At 40.1% G+C, this 24896-nt stretch overlaps 1 protein-coding gene across 7 annotated transcripts in view; it reads left to right on the forward strand.

Annotated features, from left to right (window-relative positions):
- The window catches only part of ADAM22 (ADAM metallopeptidase domain 22), a 195947-nt gene that overhangs the window by 51924 nt on the left and 119127 nt on the right, over window positions 1-24896 (forward strand). The window lies entirely within an intron of this gene.

Raw genomic sequence — 24896 nt, forward strand, 5'->3', positions numbered from 1 at the left:
CCCCTGATTTAATCCTGTTAATTTTCACATACTTAATATTTAATGTAATATTGCAATAATTTATTTACTCTCATGCATGTAACACATTCAGTTATGTCACAGATTTCACAGTCTCGGTTAGATAACGACATGTGTACGCCACAAATGAAGATGAAGTCTGTACCCTCTCCTTTTCCTTCAACCCCACTCCCTGTCCACTTACCCTATACAGGGCCATCTTTTCCATTGGGCACGATGGGCAGCTGCCCAGGGGCCCCACGGGCAAGGGGGCCCCATAGACAGGGCTCTTAATGAGAATAAATAATCCTGCAAAAGAAAAAACCTGCAAAAAAAACCTACAAGGGTCACTGAGCAAGTACATCTATCTATCTCTATCTCTATATATCTATATCTATATCTATATCTATATCTGTATACATCTATATATCTATATCTAGGGGCCCAGGTGCACTGCTTTGCCCGGGGGCCCATAATGTTGTTAAGATGGCCCTGACCCTATACCCTCATAAATCAGTTGCTTACTGTCACCTGTGCTCATTCTTTGTTAGCATCTGTAATCTCTACCTCTCCACTGGTACCTTTCCTTTATTTTTCAAAAATGTGCGATTTCTCTTATTCTGAAAGAAACAACTTCTGACCTAACTATCAAATAGAACAACCTTAAATCTGGCAAAAACAGCATTTATAGCTTCTAAATATTTAAGAAGCCCTCCCTCTGGATGGTATCTTTTGCCATCAAAAGTAATGGGAATCGTTTTTAGCATGGATAGTGGTGGTACAAGTGTTGCTGCTGAACTCCTATCACTATCAGCATTCCAGGGTGACAAAAGCCGGGGTTCCGAAGTAGTAAAAATACTTTCTTGTTAAATTGTTTTTTGTAAATAAAGTTCTTTTTTTCCCTTTTTTTTTTAAACTTTTTTTTTAACCCTATAATTTTTTTTTGCAAAACTGGAACTGGAAGTCTAAGTCTAAGGGCTTCCAGTTACAGCGCGCATGAGCAAGCTGGCGTGATGGCTCATGCATGCTTCAAGGGACTCTGCGCTGGCCTGGTGAGCAGTTAGAGCATTGTTCACCTGCCTCTGAAATCTTTTAATAATGGATTGGACGAATATTTTTTATTACTGCTATAAATATACCTCCTAAATTCTATCACTGATTATTGTGCCATCACTCACTTAACATGTCCCTCCAAACTTTGCCTCATCCGCTTCCTTTCCTCACACAACCTATTGAACTCCGTTTAGATAAGCTATTGTTTCCAACAGTCCACAGAAACTGCAATGACTATAGCGGTCAATGACTTGATCACTCATAAGTCTAAAGGCCACTACCCTCTTGTAATTCTCCTTGACCTATGCTAAATTTAATTTATCAACTACTCATGCCTTATCAACTACTCATGTCTTATCAACTACTCATGTCTCATACAAATGCTGCATTCCCTGTCTTCAGGATACTGTCCTATCATAGTACTATCCTATCAACCAAACCGCTCCATCAGACCTGCTCTAACGGTTGGGATACCACAAGGCCCTCTTCTCTCTCTATACCTCTTCTTTTGCAAAACTAACAAGCTCCTTTGGGTCCCAGCATCACCTTTATGTGGTTGACAAGTTAATCTATCCCATCCGGATCTTTCAATGTCTGTGTTGGCCACGTAAGTGAATGTCCTTCTACCATTTCATCTTGGATGTCCTCTCACCACCACAAACTTAAAAAATTGAGCTGTGTTTATATTAACACCAGCCAACAGAAGTTACTTACCTAACATCTATGCACCAATATTCATTATTATCATCATCATCATCATCATTTATTTATGTAACATCAGCATATTCTGGATCGCTTTTCAATTGAAAACAAACACAGTAATAAAACTACTGGGTACTACAGACAGAGAGGTAAGAAGGCCCTGCTCGCAAGCTTACAATACATTGGACAATGGGGGTTTGATACATGAGGTTGCTCATGCTATATATTGCATATTGGTCCAGCAACATTACAAAGGTGACAAGTCCTTAGTGAGCTATATGACCCAGTCACATAATAATGTCAGGAAATCAGAGACTTGTTGTCTTGTGTGAACCGTGCAATGGGTGGAAATAGGGTGGTTGCATGCAAAATAGATTGTACCGGTGAGAGTTTGATTTGTGGAAGACCAGTAAGGAGGGAATTACAATAGTCAATACTGAAAATGATAAGTGCATGAATTAAGTTTTTGTAGTGTGAGATATGTGAGTATTTTGGAAATGTTTTTTAGATGTATGTAACAGGATGTAGATGTAGATATAGATTGGAACTGGGGAAGAAAGGATAGTTCTGAGTCAAGGATAACACCTAGGCAGTGAGCTTGTGGGTAAGGATTTATTGTCATGTTGTCAACATAAATAGAAATGTTCAGTAAGTAACTTCTGTTGGCTGGTGCGAATATTACTCGCTCTGTTTTTGCAAGATTAAGTTTGAGTCGGCGAGAGGACATCCAAGAGAGATAGTAGAAAGACAGTCAGTAACCTAGTACAACACAGTTGGTGAGAGATCCGAAGATGATAGATACATTTGGTTATCATCCAGATAGAGATGATACTGAAATCTAAAGGAACTGATTAGCTTCACATGAGTAGTGGTCTAGATAGAGAATAGCAGAGGACCTAGTACTGAACCTGGCGGTACTCCAACTGATAAAGGAAGCGGAGCAAAGAGGACCCAGAGAAACTAACACTGAAAGAGCTATTAGATAGGTAGGAAGAGAACCAGGATAGACCAGTGTGCTGAAGACCTAGGGATTTCAGAAGAGAGTGGTCAACAATGTCAAATGCAGCAGAGAATCCAGGAGAATTAGAAGTGAGTAATGGCTTTTAGATTTAGCAGTGATCAAACATCTCATTTGTCACAAAATATCTCCCAACTCATCATCATCATCATCATTTATTTATATAGCGCCAACATATTCCGTAGCGCTTTACAATTGGGAACAAACATAGTACACTAATAAACAAACTGGGTAAAACAGACAAAGAGGTGAGAAGGCCCTGCCCTCTGCTCTGCATCTCTCATTCTCTCATTCATTAGTTTCTTCCATTCCTATTTACAAAACTTTACACCCACTTTGTGAAATTCCCTCCCTCATAAAACAAGACTTTCCCATACCCTCCAAACCTTCAAGTGTTAATTGGAAAGTCCACCTCTTTAGGCAACCTCATCATATTTTCATACCACCTCCTTATCCTCCCTAGGCTAATCCACCTGCTTACCACCCTCTGTACATCTGACACAGAACTTATATTTATTCTCTGCCTGACCCACAAACCAGCATTGCTGTGTGACTGGACTATATAACCCCACTCAGCACTTTATTCCATTGTTATCTGGCTGGACCAGTATACAATCTGCATTTAACCACAGGCAAACTCCTATTGCCCTATAGATGGTAAGCTTGTGAGCAAGGTGGCACTCGGCTAGCAAGTTCACGCATTCGCAGTGGAACTGAAAGGTTGGACTTGGGCTTTCAGTTCCACTAAGTGGAAAAAACAGGGGGAGGGGAAACAATGTTTAAAAATAGAAAAAAATATATTTAAAAACATATACTGTATTCTTTACAATAAATCCCATGTGAAAAATGATTTATTTAAATAATAAAGAATGTTTTTATTGCATTTCTCCTGCTATTGCCACCTCAGGATGACTATAGCAGGAGCAGGACTGAGCCGGAATTTGTACTGTTGCGATTCTAGTTAGGTATGCAAAGCATGGGGGAAGTCTTCACCAGAGACACCCACTAAATCTATCCTCTGGCTGGGTCTAATGCCAGCGATAACACTGCTGATAGATGGGGAGAAGTCACCAACACCCGATGTTAATAAATAGGCCCAATGGGGGCAAAGTCATCCACATAAGCAATTTCTGCTAGTGAAAATGTATTTGTCTTATTGGCTCTGTCCTGGCTTCTTCAGCTATTCCTTATCCTGCTGACTATGGCTCTGGCTGACCCTTTGTCTCCCATATCCTGACGTCTGACGTGTGCTGTAATTGTGTCCTTGTCACTGCTTGTTTAGATTGTGCAGCTGATTTCTGGCAACCAAAGAGTCCTCGAAGCTTATCCTCCAAGGGAAAGGGTCACTACAAAGGGCTGAGATATCTACTGTTTTGCCGGAGGCTTGCGGTGATTACAAGATTCCGTGACCTTATATACTCTGTATAAAAAGAATGAATCATACATACGTAGCTACTGGCAAAATTGAAAATATTCAAAGAAAGGCTAAAAGTGATGCAGTATCTTCACAGTAAATCTTACCAAGAGAGCAGTAATAATAATCTAGATGTTGAGCCTTCGCCTAGACACAGCCTTTTAGTTATAACTTAGTGATGTCACTACTTCTTAAAGAATTAAGAAGCCAAATATTGGTTCAACAAAAAAAAAACGGCTGCGTACACTTTGTATAGTTGATTGGTCCACTTTAAAATGTACTTCTAGATATGCAAAGAGGACTGCATTAAGTACAGAAAACTTTCGGGGGTTATTTTATTTTAGAATAAATATAAATTCAAGAACAAGGGGCTACAAAGGCAATGAAATGCAATGCACACCCAAATAATATGAAAATCTATTTTACTTATAAATGCGATATTTAATGATGGTAATTCTAGCAGGTTTACGGATACGTTCTGGCCTCAACATTGTGGTTTATTCTAAATAAAGCATTAACTCAATTTATCAAATTGGTGTCAGCGGTGGGGAAAACTGAAGCACAACTCAATATTATTGTCTAATACAAAACCAAACTCTTCTGCCTTTTTATTGCTGATGGTATTCAGCACCACTGACCATCTTCTGGTAGTGATGAATCACCACTACACCTGTGATCTACTCTTTAACTGTAGTTCATAAATGTATCATTGTTTGAATATCAAACTTTTGAAATTAAGGGGATTCCGAGTCTATTGAGCGATTTGCTCAACTAGTGTTTTACAGTGTTTGACTAGGAGTTGTCCTGTAGCATTAACTCTTACCAACATGAGAGTGTTATAGGTTCACCATTGTTTAACCCTTACTAGAGCAATCCTTATTACTTAATTTTACACTGTCCCTTTTCCCACCCTGTCTGAAGCTAACCCTCCCGTTCTCCTTCCTCCTTACTCTCCTCTCCCTGTTTTCCCTCCCCCTTTTACTGTCCCTTACTTATTTCCCAACTCTACATATATGTCCCTTATGACTGAGCCCTTAAAGGAGTTGGGGGGTCCTGAAACAGGGGAGTGTTGCTGACTTAACTTCTTTTTAAATCTTTTTTTTTGCTTGTTTTGTTTGTTTCCTATAAAAAAGTTAAAGAATTAAAAGAAAGCAACGCCTAAAATAAGTTAATAAAAACTTCCATTGCGGTATCAGGCGCTTTAGAAAAACATTATGTTGTGACCAGGAACTGCTGTGTTCTATAGCAAAGATACACTGGTCAGCTACATTATAGTGAACATGGAACACTGTTCCCGGGGCCGGATTGGGGACTTAAATTGACCCTGGAAGAAACTCTGAAAGTGGTCTCATGTAGGCCAGACCAAATCAACTGTAGGTGGGGTCAACACTAATGTAGACGGGGTTAGCACACTTTTAGCCCTAGCAACATCCGTGGTAAGTGAGGCCAATGTAATGTGGTAGGCGGAGTCACAGCAACTGCAGGTGGAGCCAATGCAGTAGGTGGAGCTAACACACAAGTAGGCGAAGCATTGCACTGGAACGGCAACGCAAACACGTAGGCACACCAGTGTGTGGATTACATGGATTGGTTACGTAATCCAGCAGCAGAGACTTCCTAGGATTAGCATTGATTGATGTTAGAAAAGATAGTGTTCCTCATTTTACTCACAAGTCTCTCTTTCTGTCACAATAATTAGCACGTACAGCATTGACATCTTCTTTGTTATCTCAAATGATAAATTTAGCATCATAAGACTATGTTTGGTCTATGACTTGCCAATGAATTTAGACTCACATTGGAATCAGTGTGTGCATTGTTGCTTTAAATGCATGCGCATTTTCTAAGACAATAGAGAAAATACATATGCATAATGCTTACTGTTTGTCTTATCACTTGCCAATTTTTTTCAGGTTATTCTGCATCACAATTAATGTGTGTTTGTCGCTTGCGCAGCAATAACAATGCAGTAAAGACAAAAGGAGAAGAAAACGCTGACATCGGCTCCTTAGTGATACTAGCATGTCTAGGTAAAGATCAGGTAGGAGATAGATGCAGCAGACATTTATAGTAGCTTAAAAACAAAGATTAAATCTATCTTTGTAGCTTTGGCAATAACAAAAAGTTAAAGGGGATTTAATTTCTATACCGCACTTCTAATGTGTAACATGCAGGTTCCTTCATTTGACTACAGCTTTTAATTGGAGCTGCTCATGTAATTTATGAAAATGAGGAAGTGAATACTGCATCTGATTGGACAGGAGCTGCGGATAGCCAATAACTTGCCGCTTACTGTTCCACATTGCCAGCTGTCCGTGCATGCACATTCCAGTTTTCAGTCTGTGCCTACTGTCACAAATGCATGGTCCTTTGGTTCGTATCATGCCCCGGAATGCCTGGGAGACTCCCAAATTGCGGGTAGTTCTCTTGAATTCCCAGGAGAGCAGGCCACCCACCCACCCACGTCTACCCAACTTTCTAGTGAAGTGGGCCGACTGGGGGGGGGGCCTCAAAGATGTGATTTGTGGTGAATTGTGTCATTTTGTTACAAATAAATACTGTTAACAGTAGTCTAGGCGAGAGATTACGAGATAGTGAATGAGAGTGTTTGTTGCTTCCAAGGTGAGATAGTCCCGGATCCTGGAGATGTTCTGGAAGTGGAGCGAGTCAAGGATAACTCACAGGCAGCAGACTTGAGAGACAGCAGTGACATTAGTGCCTACAATGGATAGGGAGAGGACAGGAGGGGAGCGGGGTCTGAAAGGGGTGGCGGGTAGACAGTGATATCAATCATAGATATTGAGTTTCAGAAAGTGTTGAGGCATCCAGGCTGAAGGACAGCTGGAGAGATGAGAGATGATGGAGGAGAGGTCAAGTGAGGAAAGATAAATTTGGGAGTCATCACATACAGGTGATATTGGATTGCTAAAGGAGCTGATGAGATTACCAAGGAAGAAGGTGTAGAAGGGGGGAAGAGTAGATGGTCAGATCATTTCAGGAAGAGATCCTATTAAAGGTAGAAGGGGCGGGGGGAGAGGAGTCAGATATAGAGACAGAAAAAGTGCAGTTTGTGAGGTAGGAGGTGAACCAAGAGACGATAGTGTTGAGAAGGCCGATAGAATGCATGGTTTGCAGGGCAAAATGGTGGTCAATGGTATCAAAGGCAGTAGGAAGGTCAAGAAGGATAAGAACAGAGAAGTGATCCTTAGATCGTAGTGAGAAGAATGTTGGTGCCTTTGGTGAGGGTGGTCTATGTGGAGGTCAGAGAGTGAAAGACAAATTTAAGTGGGTCAAGGAGGAAGTGTGAGGAGAGGAAGGAGGGAAGATATAGAGAAGTGGATGGAAGAAGATATAAGTGGGTCTTCATCTACAAAGTTGGATAGCCGGTTGAAGTTCAAGAGTGGACCAGCAACATCTACAGCTGGGAGATGGTTTCCAGAGATGGCTGAACTGGAAGATAAAGACTCTTGCTTGGGAATAATTCTAATTTTTTTAAATCTCGGATAACCAAATTTTACCATGAACTGTTTTATTCTACAATGGGCTCTTTATATTCTAACCTTTAGAAAGGCCATACCGAGCCTTATAAAATGGGTGGTATTATAAAAAAAGGTAGCATATATATTGTTTGCTCCCCTCTTGTGTTACTCCCTAGCCCACATAATCAGACTCTCCCCAACCTTCAACCACTCACTCATTACTCACTCACTATAGCGTATCCTACTGACACCACATACTACGTCCTCTGCGTGGTCTACCAGCTGCAGTCCTATGCCCACTCTAAGTGTCACTAACTCCTGTTGTTCCAGCATTTACCCCTCCCTTTAGAATGTAAGCTCTCATGAGCAGGGCCCGTTCAGCCGCTTGTCTTGCCTCTTCACCTCCTTTATCATCCTCGTCTCTTTATACAGATATTTACAGGACTGTACAATATATTAACATCACGTATGTATCATAACTATATTGCAAAAATACCGCTGTAAAAGCAATGCCGTGAGTTTATAACAACTTGAGTTGATTTCCCATCGTTGTTAAGTATTTATCTAGAAATTCTCTGGCTGAATATTTAATTTTTTGTTATATAAAACACTGGCCGATTGTGTAAGAAATGACAGCCAACTGTACCCTCACCTTCCTGTAAATTAAATGGTTCTTCAGTTTCTTGAGAACATGTCTAATTTTGCATATAAATGTCCAGAGAAACAGCATTACACTAATAATCCAATAACCCGCTGACAGTTGTCAATATAAGGAAATGATACTGCAGTGTACAACATCCCTGAGGTGCCTGTATAATGCATATGTCCCGGAATGGAAGCAGCTCCTACCAGTAATCACTACAGGTTCAATTAGCTTTAACTTTTCCACTACCAACCAGGCCACTATCATATTCATAACTGTGTTATAAAAACTCAATTTTGGAAAATTGATACATATGTAGCTGCAAGAAAATGGGCTACAGCACAATATCAACCGGAATAATTTTTCTGTTAAAGGTTAGAAAATAAGGGAATTGTCTGGTTGGTATGGATTACTGGCCCTTTCCACAGTTATCTGTGTACTGGTTTTCTAAATGTCACTATTGTTTTGTGTCATTAAATATTAACATTTAATCAGTAATGGGATTAATACAATTGAATTGATTTTTTTTTAAGGAAATTACTTTAACAAACAAAATAACCAAAACAACAGTGTAACATATTTAATTCAGAGTTCAACAGCCTTTTTCTGTTTGCTGATAATAAGTTGATTTACAAATCATTGATGGTAATTTCTTGCTGTCTTTTTGCTGAAATACTATATTGACGGGCAAAAGCATCTTTCTTGTTACTTAATTAATTCAGCACAGGTAACCGCAGTAGGAAAATAAGGGGGAAGTTAGAAACACAGCATTTTGTACTGGGTGAAAGGAATCATGTTGGAATGTCTAAAAAGTAGATGGAATAGTATTATTATTATTATCATCATCATTGATTTGCAAGGCACCTCATTACTCTACAGCAGAGAAGAGAGAATATTTGGACCATTGTGAGTAGCATAAGTGGAAGTAGGGAGTGAGATTAAGGTAGTGTAGGGTAAGCTTTAATAAATAAGTGGGTTCTCAGAGTTTTTAAAGATGTGAAGGCTGTGGAGAGTTTGGTCAGGCATGGTAAGGAACTCCATAAGTGGGTAGCAGCACGAGAGAAGTCTTGTAAGCAGGAGTGAGAGGTGGTTATCAGAGATGAGGTCATGGTGTGACTACTTTGAGATGAGGTTTGAGATGTGTCAGTGTAGGGATTACTATATACTATTCACAAACACACCATGTCCTAGATATACACAAAATCATATACAAAGAACATATAATTTCCTTCTAGTCATTTACAAACAGACGTATGATACACATTTATAAAGTACCAATATCTAACCATCTATGCTTAGATGCACATAACATATCACAGGGACAGTAACTTAGTATATATAGGAGAGAGAGAGAGAGAGATCCCAACAAACCTTGCTCAATGCAATAATACCATCACAGTCCACTTATCATCATATGGTTCTATATACATGTACCAGTCACTGCTCCCAGTATAAACATTACTGCATACTTGCCAACTTTTCCTCGCTGGCTTCAGGGAGATCCCGGGGGAGGTGGGCATGCAGGGGAGGGGCTTGATGAATCGCATCATTTTGGCCCGCCCCTAAACGATTGTCACAATTTTGGCCAATTACAACAGGGGGCTAAGATGACGTGATATTTGTGTCATTAAGTCCCGTCCCCACCACTTATCTATTGCGGGGGCGAGAACTGGGAGGATGCCCTGCTCTCTCAGGAGGTCTCCCAGAAAAGCGGGAGACTCCCGGACATTCGGAAGAGTACGCAACTATACGTTAAAGAAAAGCAGCTAACGAATCTCTAGAGACTGAAGTGTCTTTTATATTTCTGTCTCCATTACTGAAGTCATGTTGTCTTACCTGTCAGTCCTGTTAAATCTTGGTCTCCATGAAAATGGCCACCTCCATAGGCATCAATACATGGACATAGGACACAATTTCTGAACTGTGTCTTCATGTCACAGATGGCGTAACCAACCACGTCTTGTACTGGCCCAGCATCAGGGAGAATGCCAGACTCTTCAGGGAGTGAGTGAGATCACTCCTATTTCAGGGAGTCTCCCTGACATTCAGGGAGAGTTGGCAAGTATGAATTACTGCTCCCAGTATAAACACCTCTGCTTCAGTACAACGTGATCCAATCAGTCCTATATAGCGTTTTTACCCCCATTATAGAGTGTTCCCTTTATAATCGTATACTTTCCCATATCATCATATGTGAGTAATGACTTTGGTTTGTCTCCATAGAGCTGTCCATGTGCAGGATATCTCTTGCTTCGTATAATATGCTCATTCTTGGCAACGTGCTGAGAATTCTTTGTGTGGAGCGTCGGTGCCTCCCCCAGTTTGTCTTTCTCTAAAGCTCTCATAATCTGTGTGGGTAGTTGTATTGTCTGACACAATCTTAGACAATTATGTATCAAGTTGATCACATTAAGGCCGTGCAGTGTACAAGTGATTTTCCTCTGCATGCACTGGCTCAGACACATTTATTAACAGATTACACAGCAGAAAATTTTAAAGCTGGTTATGCAAGATATGCGGACTACTACTCAGTTTATATATATATATTTATATGGTGTGAGGCTAGACAAATCACGTCATTTTGACCCCGCCTCAGTGACGTAATGACACAAATGCGTCATTTTACCACAGACAGTGTGCCAAAATGTTTCGATTTTTGAAGAAATGGATCATGAAAGCTCAAAATCTGCCCACTTCACTAGGATTGCCAGCTCTCCTGGGAGTCCGGGAGACTTACCCGGAATTCGGGAGTCTCCTGGACATTCCGGGGGAGTTGGCAAGTGTGGGCTTACTTTAATTTGCATCTGTAAACTTGAACGGTCTATAAAAATGGTTGGCTATTCAAAGGTATAATTCATTTTTGGTGATTTCTCAGTTCAAATTTGAACCTGAAATGATCTATTGCAGTGATGGTCAATTCGATATACTCCACGGGCTGCCTGTGCAGCACTCCAACCATCGAAAGGGCCACACATTGTCCTTAATTTCAAGAATGAAAGAAATATAGCCCGAAAACGACCCTGGCACGCCTACATCTCTCAATCCAAAATGCCCACACGTAGTTGCCATGTTTTAATGATCTACCCCTATCAGCACTATACAATTCCTGTTTGCAGTGTATACTCTCTTTTTACAATCTATCCCTATTATCTGGGCTTAATAAATTAATATTTATTAAAGAGGCATTTTTAAAATGCAGAGAGTACATTGGAATTGAGCTGAGTAAGCATGCCATGATGGCAAATGTTGTGCTTCCAAGATCTTTAAAGACAATTTTTCCGCATGGTGTGCCTAGATGCACAGGCTCAGTAGCAAAGTGGACCTGGAAATGATTTTTAAACACTGCCAACTATGATATAGAACAATATATTCTCCAGTGCTCTTCCCTGTAATTCCCAGGATTCCCAGCAGTTTTGTTATAGGCTAGAAGGAAATTGTCACCAGAAACCACATAACTATTCAGCAGAACTTTGTCATTGACACTGAGTAAAGGAAGTTTTTCTGAGCCGATTTGGCCTGTAATAAGTATTATCTGTACTGTATTATAGTTCTACAAGGTATGTCTATTAAATAATGAGACTGTGATTCCACCTAGTAAACAAACCAAAAGACAGTCAAATGCTCACTGTTTTTATCTTTTCCCAAAAGTTAAATCAGTGCTTAAAGGGACACATTTTAAGTCAGTTGATGCTGTAAAGAAGAAAACGACAGATATGTTGAAACAAGTGACAGAAATTAATTTGCTCCATGCCTTCAACCAGTGGAAAACAAGACTACAGCGATGTATTAGTGCAAATGGGGAGTATATTGAAGGGGACAAACATTAAATTTGTAATACAATAAATAAAGGTGAGTTATTTAATCAGTCTTGTTATTTAATAGACATACCTCGTATATATTTCTATCTTTTTTATGATGGCCATACTTCCATTTCAAGCAGTCTTGAATTCATTAGTGCAGGCCTGGCTTACCTGTGGCTCTCAAGGTGTTGTGAAACTACAAATCCCAGCATGCTTTGCCAGTAGATAGCCAGCTGATAACTGGCAGGGCATGCTGGGACTTGTAGTTTGAAAACACCTGGGGTAAATGTATTAAGCTCCGGGTTCTTCAACACCCGCGAGTTCGGTGTCTTCGTCGTTTAAATTTAAAGCGGCGCTGCCTTGTAAAGGGAAACTTCCCTTTACAAGGCAGCGCCGCTTTAAATTTAAACGCCGAAGACGCCGAACTCGTGGGTGTTGAAGAACCTGGAGCTTAATACATTTACCCCCTGGAGTGCCACAGGTTGGCCAGGCCTGCGTTAGTGCATCAGAAACTTCACAAATCTCAGGGTAACTGTTGGGAAAAATGCCATTTCTCCTTTATGGGGAGATTCAATTATAAAGAAAATATGCACAATGTGTCTCCGGAACGGCTGTGGAGACAACTCGCACGTATTTTTTTTCAGTGAAACCTCCACTAATTTTTGCTCGCCATCCATAGAGGTGCGAGCAAGAATCAGATTATATATTTTTTTTAAAACTATTTATTTAAAGAGGAAAAAGCTGGAAGAATACAAACATCATATTAAACATAAGAATATTAATATACAAGATGTCTCCTCTATGTTTTATGCATTATATCAATGGGGAAAGGTGAGGGAGGAAGAGGGAAAGAGAGAGAGGAGATGGAGGGGAGTAAGAAAGGCACAAACACTACCAAAGATATTGCTAATAAGTATACATGGAACATGGCTAGGAACAACTAAACCATGTAGTTAAAAAACTGACAGAAATCACTCACCAACTGCACCGCACCCAACCTGGGGGATCCGGAGGCGGCCCAAGAACTATGTTCCAACAGCGGGGGGTGAGCCGTACTGGATTGGCAACTACGGCTTTCTAGTGAGTAATACGGGGCCCACACCTTGTCGAAATTATGTGATGTATCATGGAGGTAGTACGTTATACTCTCCATGCTTGCGACATATTAAATGTAAGACCGTAGTTCCTGCATGGAGGGAGAATTAGGGGTTTCCAATGCTTTGTTATTAAAGATTTAGCAGCTGGCAAGATATGAGAGATAATCTTGTTAGAAGGCGCGCTCTCGTCAGGTATAGGGCGAGAGAGAAGGAATGACCAAGGGTCCTTACTTAGCTGTTGTTCTGACACAGAGTTTATGTTCCAGACAGGAACTATACGAGGGCAGCTCCACCATATATGAAGCATCGCACCACTCTGGCCACATTCCCGCCAGCAGCTGGGAGTGGCCTTGGGGGGGTATAGTACCACCTATTGTACAATTTGTAGGCCGTTTCCTTAATTAATGTGGGCAGCACGGTGGCTAAGTGGTTAGCACTTCTGCCTCACAGCACTGGGGTCACGAGTTCAATTCCCAACCATGGCCTTATCTGTGTGGAGTTTGTATGTTCTCCCTGTGTTTGCGTGGGTTTCCTCCGGGTGCTCCGGTTTCCTTCCACACTCCAAAAACATACACGTAGGTTAATTGGCTGCTATTAAATTGATCCTAGTCTCTCTCTGTCTGTCTGTGTGTGGTGTCTGTGTGTGTATGTTAGGGAATTTAGACTGTAAGCTCCAATGAGGCAGGGACTGATGTGAGTGAGTTCTCTGTACAGCGCTGCGGAATTAGTGGCGCTATATAAATAAATGATAATGATGATGATCGAGCTCTTGCCAATCCCCTCCATGACCTCCTTCCAGCAAGAGTCATCTGGAGGGGTCCCAGGTCATTTTCCCATTCCCGCTCATGCCGGCCTGGCGTTTCGAAAGTGTATTAGAATCAGCTTATATTTTTAATGTACCAACGGTAGAAATTCGCAGCCGCGATGTTCCTGAGAACATTGAGACTGATTGACCTTAGAGCCTATTTAGTAACACTTATCTGCAGGATTTAACATTATGTAATACCTATGGCAACTGAGCGATACTCAGATAACACAGTGAAAACTATCCACAGCTTATGTCTCTGTAGCCGCCCATAGAAGCTGTAAGTTTTTGACTGTCCAGTTGTTATGGGAGCTGTTAATGTCAAGTACAAGTTGATGATAAAATGTTGGCACACAAAGCAATGCCGTACACAACAGACTTGTGCCAAAGCTGGCACAACAAAGGAAGAACACTTTAATGCTTGTAAATACAATGCTGGTGCTTTATAAAGGACTCTATTTGTGGCCTCAGGCCACAAAAAATTAGATTTGAAGCAACAAAGTAAAGTTACTTAAAATATTACTACTATTACACTGCCATTTGTTTGTATTTGTATATCATAGTATTAGTTCTTATCTCAGCGCAGGCAGTCTCTCGTCTTATAGAATTTGTTGCTGACAGTCTAGTTTTGCAAGGCCTTTTATGGCTCCCAGTTAAACCCCATTGCTGAATTGCATAATACATTCTATTAACTGACTCTTTCTATCGATGTACAAGATGAAGCCACTTCCGGAAGATCGTCAGCTGCAATGCTGTAGATCCAACTATAACAAGCTCCCCCCTTGCTGAATTATTAAGAGCTCTCCTAGCTTACTGTACGTAGCTCAGCATTTGCGATTTTAACATACTTCTGAATATTGCTTACACAAAGCCCCAGGGAGACAGCAGAAAGCTCAGCGGTGTAAATCAATTGCAACAAATGTCTTACATCCGGCACCTACAGGTATACATTTCAATGAACACAGGTTTTTTTTTTATATATTTAATATCAAACACACAGGACCTCATGCTCAGTGATGGAGAGGTGTATCCATATGTTAATCTTTAAGGAGGTGCTAGGCAGGTGGTGTATGCAGGATTGGGGCAAATGCTAATTACACTGCAGTTTTGTTGTATGCAGTATAGTTTTATTGCTTCTGTGAGCTTAAATCGCACCCCAAATAATACATTTACCCCAAAAATATAATTTTTTATGTACTTATGCTGATAGGCCTTCCTTATGCCAGTGCCGTTCTCTGAAAACTAAGCAGGTAGTCTTAGTGATCGAAATAGAACAGTGGTCAGGGAACAGGGGTAAATTACCCCAAATGGGGTAAAAATGAAATTCCTGGGGGTAATGCTGCCGATTCACATGCTGTCAGTTGAATTGTAGACCCCTTTAATTGTAAAAATTGCTGTTGTACCAGAAGAGCCTCAAGGGTTGGCAGAGGCACTTCTTGGGTTTCGATGCAATAATGAAGCACGTATTGCATTTGAAAACAAAGCAGATCTGTCATATTTTTGGATGTCAACAGCTGCAAAGGCATCAAAATTGCACATGAGGAGGCAATCAAAACGTTGCTGCTTTTTGCAACAACCTACCTTTGCGAATGAGGATTTTCCACTCTAACAAACATAAAAACAATCGATTGGACGCTGAAGACTGTATCCAAATTGCTCTGACATCAAAATGCCCCAATATTGATGCTCTCGTATCAAAAATGAAGCAACATCATTTCTCCAAAACCTGAAGTTTAGAAGTTGAAGCTTTCAAAGAAATTGTGAATAGATTCAATAAAATTTTGAATTCCAATAATTAATAATATATGATTTCCTTCCTTTCAAATCAAGGGGGTAACGCCGGCGTATCTAAATATATTTTGGGGTAAAAGGTAAAAAAGTTCCCTGACCCCTGAAATAGAAAGATGGCTCGTCTTAGGAAAACAACCCTTATTTTTTAAGTGTTGACGTTTTATAATCATCAATGTGGTTTTATATCCACTTTATCAGACATTAATGTTTGCCACCATGTTATATTTAAAGGGGGAGATTCAATATGGCGCGAGGTGTCTCCAGAAAGATATCTGAGATTTTACAGGAATTTGCACTCATTATTTTCTCGCACCCTATAGAGATACACAGAAAAAATGGGCGGAGATTCCTACCGTAATTACGTCCATGCGCCACATAAACGGTAATTGAATCACCCCCAAATAGTCTTTCATTCTTAAACTGTAGATAGATGTAGATATTTTGTGTATTTTTTTTACATAAAGAAATGAGTTACTATCATGCCTGATTAATAGTTTATTTATATGCCAGATAAGTGCTGACATACAGAGATGGTTATGGGGAGAAACATTCAGTTTTGCATAATATCTCCTAAAACTTGGAGTATGTTTTTTTTCTAGAAAAAAGAGCCGCAGCTTCTGTGTTTTAAGCTGCCCTGAATCATAGCTTCTCAGCTCAGGCAGTTACACAGCTGCCAGCAGCCACTTCAGGGTCTTAGTGGAGAACTCAGTGTGGTAACAGTAAGGTTTCTTTAAGACTGCCCAACTAGGGGTATATTTACTAAACTGCTGGTTTGAAAAAGTGTAGATGTTGCCTATAGCAACCAATCAGATTCTACCCGTCAATTTGTAGAATGCACTAAATAAATGACAGCTAGAATCTGATTGGTTGCTATAGGCAACATGTGTACTTTTTCAAATCCGCAAATTTGGTAAATATTCCTCTGGGTGTTAATAGGACAAAATTTGCACCTGGTTTATATAGGTGTAAAATTTACATCTTGTAGCTGACATATTCCAAGATCCATGTAAATTTAAAAGGAGACTTATATGAAAAATGTGAAAACTTGCGTGTTAACGCCCTTACTTTACTGCACTTGCACATTAATACACCTGACCCACATTTCCAAGCACAAAGGGACGCAATATGGGCCTAAGTCATTAAGGAACGTACCTGCCAATTTTGTGCGTATTGTCCGCAAAATCAATCTGCACATGCCCATAGCCGGACGATACACAACGGAACGCAGCCACGTCCAAGTCATCTTCATATGCAAATGACATTTACTACAGCCTACGACTTTGGGGAGGGAACGAGGTTGTGAATGGGCGGATGTATATAGGCAATGTACAGTAGGGCGATCCTGTGCAGCCACGTCAAAGTCAACTCGGGCGAACACATTAGTACGTTGGTTTTCTGCCGTATCTCTTGCACCTGAGTCCAAGTGATGTCTGTATCCTATGCATACTATAACATGTGTTTGCAATCAGGAGCAACTGTAAGGGGCATATTCAATTGGTGACGTATCGCGGAGTGCGCATTACCGAAGGTAATACGGTACCGCAATAATGCTGAATTTCCTTCACAACCCTATGGAGTGCAAAGGAAAATCAGCCTTATTGTGGTGCCGCGGATTACCTTCACGCCCCGTTCCTAGTGCGTTACCGCGATCCCGGGACCTAATTGATTACGCCCCTAAAAATCTCTGTTAGTTATGTACAGTAGAGATTGAGTACACCCTAATAAATGTTTTTCAAAAGAAAAATATTGAGAACAAATTTCCATGTACAATCATATGTGACTATAATATTGACATGTAAAATTAATTGAATATATATATTTTTTTTTTCTATGTGTTCTTTTGAGATTTTACATTCCACATAGGTATTGTACATATCCTGCAGTGTCTGGTCTAGTACAGGAGAGTGAACCTACACACGTAGTCATCAGTACACGTATCTGTAGATCCGTTCCTTGTTGACTTTGGGAGTACGCAGAGCCGATCTATGTGCAGTTTAAAAGAAACGCATGATGAGATCAGTATACATGCCTTAATGACTCAGGACCTGTATGTTTAACTTTATATTCAGATGACAATTTTGCACCAAGACACAATGCAAAAATGAAATACGTGGTATTCTAAATCAGGCCCATAGCTGAAAAGATCAGCTGAGATGTCCGTAGTTCGTAGTGAATTGATAAGCTACGTTCTTGTGAAATTTGGTTAAGCCTCTGCTTGCTACTCTGCAAAAGATACACACTGCTTTATAAAACCATTTCCCACTTTGCCTATATTTCAGTATATTGCTGTAGAAAAAGCAGTTTTCAGCACTTATGCTGGTAAATGGTGATGCAGCGAGCAGAGAGGCATTGGAACTCCCCTCTGAGCTCTGTACTGTGACATCCTGCTTCCCCCCGTCTGCCATCACATGACATGCTGAGAGCTGTAAGCCTGTGTCTGACTGTGTACATGTCTGGTAGCCATTTTCCTGTGCCCAACAGAGACTTTTTGAAAATGCAATAAGATTTGTAGGAGGAAGCTAAGAAAAATCAGATGCATGCTTAAAAGGTACTTAACTTTTATCTAAAGAAGAAAAACAATATTCCATGTGAATTGCTGCTTTAACATTTTATGTGCATAATTTGAAGATGCTGGATAGGAAGAGAGCAGCAGTGTTCAGTATATGGACAATAATCTGGAGATTGTCTAATTCATTGCTGGTTTCATGGAGATTCCCATATGTCATTATAATCACTGTCTTGTCCTCTTCAACCTCCTTTGCTCATATCCGCTCTCCATTACCTGGTCATAAAAAATGCAAGACCTCTATCATGAGCACTGGAGTCGTTCATGATGCACAGCAGAGCTTTAACACATAAGCATTTTATTTATTGCCATCTGTGAATAGAAGAGTGATGGGCAACAGGCTGCCCTAGAGCCTCCTGGGGTCCTCTGAGACTTCACCAGCGGCCCCCAACTCCTTCCGGCTTTATGCTCGTCGGTCCTTTTCTGTAGGTTTCAGCTCTTATTCTCTGCTTTATGTCCCACCGAGTATAACACACGACCCCAGCTCTTATTGGAAGATGGGGCAACGAATGAAGTTCAGTGAGTCGTAACACAGAGAATAAGACTGTATATGATCTTTTGTGTAATTTGTTTTTATTGCAAGAATAGGGGAATGTATACAAACTGGTTATTACATATAGTGAGAGGAACATTTGTGGAAAAGTCACCCAGATTTCGTCCAGATATGTTTTATACAGCAATTGTTTGGCAGCGGAAGATTGAATTTTCACGTATTCTGGTTTGTCGTAATAGCTGGAAGGAGGACCCAATTTGATTGAATGGATCCCACTCCATTCAAGCAGTCCTTAGTTTATGACCTATATAAAGGTTATGGACTGGGCAATAACAGGTTATTCTGGATTTTGAACTTGTGAATAAAGCTGTGTTTTTGGGGTACTGGGTAATAGGCCCACATCCTGACAGATCCATATTTAGCGAGGATCTTGATAGACATTATGTTTTTTATATATTTTTTAAAATTTTCTTTATGTATTCATTTTTTACCACTGCAACTTAAAACGAAACCGACTTTAAAGTCATGGCCAAAAGTTTTGAGAATGACACAAGTATTGGTTTTCACAAACTTTGCTGCTTCAGTGGTTTTAGACCTTTTTGTCAGATGTTGTTATGGTATACTGAAGTAAGTGTCAAAGGCTTTTATTGACAATTACATTAAGTTTATGTAAACAGTCAATATTTGCAGTGTTGAGCCTTCTTTTTCAAGACCTCTGCAATTCGCCCTGGCATCCTGTCAATCAACTTCTGGGTCACATACTCACTGATGGCCGTCCATTCTTGTCTAACCAATACTTGGAGTTTGTCATAATTTGTGGGTTTTTGTTTGTCCACCCGCCTCATGAGGATTGACCACAGGTTCTCAATGGGATTAAGGTCTGGGGAGTTTACTGGCCATGGACCCAAAATTTCGATGTTTTGATCCCTGAGCCACTTAGTTATCACTTTTGCCTTATGGCAAGGTGCTCAATCATGCTGGAAAAGGCATTGTTCGTCACCAAACTGTTCTTGGATGGTTGGGATTAGTTGTTCTTGGAGGATATTTTGGTACCATTCTTTATTCATGGCTGTGTTCTTAGGCAAAATTGTGAGTGAGCCCACTCCCTTGGCTGAGAAGCAACCCCACACATGAATGGTATCAGGATGCTTTACTGTTGGCATGACACAGGACTGATGGTAGCGCTCACCTTTCCTTCTCCGGACAAACTTTTTTCCAGATGCCCCAAACAGTCTGAAAATTCATCAGATAAAATTACTTTACCCCAGTCCTCAGCAGTCCAGTCTCTGTACCTTTTGCAGAATATCATCAGTCTGTCCCTGATGTTTTTGCTGGAGAGAAGTGGTTTCTAAGCTGGCCTTCTTGATACCAGGCCATCCTCCAAAAGTCTTTGCCTCACTGTGCGTACACCTGCCTGCTGCAATTCCTGCAATCCCGCAGCTGAATCAACTTTAGGAGACAGTCCTGGCGCTTGCTGGACGTTCTTGGACGCCCTGAAGCCTTCTTCACAACTATTGAACCTCTCTCCTTGCAGTTCTTGATGATCCGATAAATGGTTGATTTAGGTGCAATCCTTTTTTGTGCAAAGCAATGATGACTGAACATGTTTCCCTGCAGGTAACCGTGGCTAAAAGAGGAAGAATAATGATTTCAAGCACCACCCTCCTTTTAAAGATTTCAGTCTGTTAGTCTTACTCAATCAGCATGACAGAGTGATCTCCAGCCTTGTCCTCGTCAACACTCTCACCTGTGTTAACGAGAGAATCTCTGACCTGATGTCAGCTGGTCCTTTTGTGGCAGTGCTGAAATGCAGTGGAAATGTTTTTGGGATAAAGTTCATTGTCATGGCAAAGAGGGACTTTGAAATGAACTGCAATTCATCTGATCACTCTTCATGACATTCTGGAGTATATGCAAACTGCCATCATAAAAACTGAGACAGCTGACTTTGTGAAAAATAATATTTGTGTCATTCTCAAAACTTTTGGCTATGACTGTAGTGGGACCAAATCTATTGCTTCAGGTGTCACTGCTGTTGTGTACTGTGCCTACACTTTTAACGTGCTGGTCATTGTGAGCTGTATACAATATTGCTAGCTATTGCAGACTGTATAATGTGCTGTTCAAAGCAGATTAAATGCTGTACTAGAATTAGAACCGTTTAATATGTTGGTTATTGGTTAGTGGGTATTTGGGTCTAGACAATAAGCTGGTAATTGTGGATGTATAACCAAGCACACCAAAACATTAAGTTTAAAAAATAAAGTTTGCTTGTAACCAGAGATTAGTAAATTGGTCTGTCCAAAACTGAAACTAAGCTCTTCCTATTAAACAGTGATTGTGTGTAGTATAACATGCTGGTCATTGGGACTATGTGCTGTGATTGTTAATCAGCATATTATACAACTTCCAATTATCAGCATGCTGATCATTTGGGCTGTGAAATATGCTGTTCAGTGGGGCTGTATAAATCTCTGGTTATTGGCAGGCTGTATAATGTTTATAATGTTGCCCATATGCACATCAGTGTTGGTTGGTCACTATGGCTACTCTAGAAAGAGCAAGAGCTTTGCCATCTGGTTGTTTGGCATGGTTCCTCAACCTCCAGATTAGTGTAATTCAGCCATCCACGTGTGTGACCAGATTGCTTGTGGTTCAAGACAGAAAACCTTTCACTATTATCATTTCAGAAAGTATATATCTTTGTTTGCTAAATGCATGCATCAGAATTAACTAATGACTTGCAATGGGTGGTCTACATTAAGCACACACAAATAAATATGTTTACATAAGCATATTGGAGCACATAAGATACAAAGCAATTAATCTACCGTAGTGCAAGTTACATTAGTGAAAGAAAACGTGTGCTGTATGCACCAGGTTATTAAATAAACCTTGTAGGGTTGCACTATAAGTGCAGGGTTTTCTGAGGGACTTTTGAACCGTTAAGTTGATGGGACTTTGGAGAATAAATAGCTTCATAAACAAAGAGATCATAACCTGCGTATTACTGTTAATGGACGAGAAACTGACTGCATGTTATAAATAATTAATAAGCATATTGAGCATCATGAGTGAATTATTGTGCAGAATGATAAATCATGTGATATCAAAATGGAGTGCACATTGATTCTTTCGTATCTGAGCTGTAAATGTTCTAACTTCTAGGAATGTTAGGTTATATTTTGAGCTATTTTATTTACAGTGGTCGGAGTTAAATGCTGAGTGTGAAAATAATGATGTTTGAAAATGTTCCGGACAGTTTTCATTCAACAAGATGGTGACTTGTTTTAAGACTTTTTTCACTCCCTCACACATTATATTAACCTCCCCACTACCTTCCCTCACACATTATATGGGCAGCACGGTGGCTTAGTGGTTAGCACTTCTGCCTCACAGCACTGGGGTCATGAGTTCAAGTTAATTCCTGAAAATTGCCCTATCTATGCAGAGTTTGTATGTTCTCCCTGTGTTTGAGTGGGTTTCCTCTGAGTGCTCTGGTTTCCTCCCACACTCCAAAAACATACTGGTAGGTTAATTGGCTGCTATTAAATTGTCCTTAGTCTCTCTCGGTCTGTGTGTGTGTATGTAAGGGAATTTAGGCTGTAAGCTTCAATGGGACTGATGTGAATGAGTTCTCTGTACAGCGCTGCGGAATTAGTGAAGCTATATAAATAGCTGCTGATGATGATGAGAGTATCTACCACACACATTTTGTGGGCCAGGCTAAAAATCATATGAATGCCTCCCGATGACTGGAAATCTGCCATAATTAACGCACTTCCATACATTCCAGCATTTAAAAAATTGGGCCAAAATAAGCTCTGCATACGTGCTACTCAAAGCACGCAACCGATCCAACCAACCGCAACACCATTCTGCCAGAACCACTCCCTGTTACTGATTATCCCACCTCTTCTGAAGTCCGAATATCAGGACAGACCTGGTAAAATCGGGACGCTTGGGAGCAATATTCTTCAAGACAAATCTACACGAGGCACTGGATCCTACTGATATAATAGGCTGACTTCTTATCAATATTGGTTCAACCCACAAAACGTCTGTTTCACGAGCTACAGGTGACCGACAGTTGTAGGGTATATTTGTTCTCTTCTGTATGATTTCTTACGAATAAATGCGATTGGCTGGATTTTCCTCAGTACAGATTTCACTTCCTACAAGGATTTTTTTTTTGCTGTTTAATCATCTGGATGTCTGCATTTAGGTGAGAACTTGTAAATCATTCCAATTCTTAGATCTGCATACAGCAATCTACTCATCTGCTTCTTCATTGACAGCAAACAGGGTGATTAAGAGAATGAGTGTGGAGAGCTGGTCTGGATACAGTATTGATTCTAAGATGATGCTTGCCTGAGTTTTATCTACAAAATAAATGATGTATGTATAGATTTGTGTATATGGCTCCTTGGGTACGCTTTACTGATGTCCACTACTCCGACATGGAGAAAGCCTACAAAGAAAATCCGAAATTATGAAAAAACGATTGGAAAAGAAACAGACTTACCTTCAACCCGAGGCTGGAGATCTCCGATGGGAGCACCATGCTGACAGCAAGTGATTCCAATTGGAGAAGTGTTCGGCACTGCGGGGTGACGTCATAGCGACGTCTGTCAATAGAAATTTAAAGCGGCAATGTCGGGTTAAGTGTTTCTTTAGGGGTCCCCACATTGCTGCTTTAAATTTCTATTAACAGACGTCGCGATGACGTCACCCTGCACTGCCGAACAGTTCTCCAATCGGAATCACTTGCGGTCAGCTTGGTGCTCCTATCCTGCATTAGGCTTTTGTTAAACTGCTGACATACACAAAAATGCCTAAACCATACAGAAAAGGCCATTTCTGCATGGTTTAAGGCTTGATAAATAGGTCCCATTTTGATGTAAGATAATACAGCATATGTAGTAATATGTAGTATTTGGAGACTAAGAATAAACTGCAGTGCAATTTCACAGACTTTTCGTAACAAACAAACAAACAAAAAAAACATGTAAAATAAGACTGAAAATAAAAAAAAACAAAAAAAGATCAAATTAATATTAAAATAAAATGTTAACAATAACTCTTAAGTTTTGTTACTTAAGTTTTCTGGACAAAACCATGTTACAATACGAGGGGTGCAAATTAGTTTATTATTTTGCACATAAATTAAATATTGGCTGTTTTTTCATGTAGCACACAAATATCAACTTTAAATTTCAGTGTACAAATAAGCTATCAAGTATTTGTGTGTTACATGAAAAAAAAGCCAGAATTTAACTTATGTGCAAAATAATAAACTAATTTGCACCCCATGCATTGTAATATTGTTTTGTCCAGAAAACTTAAGTAACAAAACTTAGTCAATATCTTGCCTAAGTTTCTTAATGAATCAGGCCCTTTATCTTTAATCGTACAAAATATATTCAATTATTTATATTGTAGAATCTATTAAAAGATTGGAAGCTGTAAAGATTTCATCAAGTAACATATTTTTTACTCATTGTTGCTTTTACCAATTCTTTCCCAGTTGTGTCTGCAGGTTTGGCAACCCTGAACACAGCAGATACTAACAGAAAATAAATTTCCAATTATTCTGTTCAGATGTGTCCTAAAAAACAGGAGCATGTCTATAATGAGATAACAGTCTCAGCAGGTTTGGTGGAATCAGTTATTAAAAATACTAATTCATACCCCTTAACTGTCCCAATATTGGTGGGCAACCCCGATTCTAGGTGACTGTTGGGGCAAAAGTGCTGATAATAGGAAATAGTCTCCTAATAGATCCGGTTACACTTTGCTGAGGACATGCAGAACCGAGATGTTTCCAGGAGAGAGATACTTTTATTTCCACTGCGAGCCATAGCACTCTTGTATGGAAGTAATAGAATACTACAAAATAACTCCCGTTATGAGATTTCCCATGTGAATAGGGGAAATTTCAGACATGAGTACCTCTTATCAGACATCAAGGTGAACATTTAATTAGACAGGTTTTTAATAGTCAAAATTACCTTGGAATTATAATATTTCACTTTAGT

This window comes from Mixophyes fleayi, chromosome 5 (genome assembly GCF_038048845.1).
Source record: "Mixophyes fleayi isolate aMixFle1 chromosome 5, aMixFle1.hap1, whole genome shotgun sequence".
Classification (NCBI taxonomy): Eukaryota; Metazoa; Chordata; class Amphibia; order Anura; family Limnodynastidae; genus Mixophyes; species Mixophyes fleayi.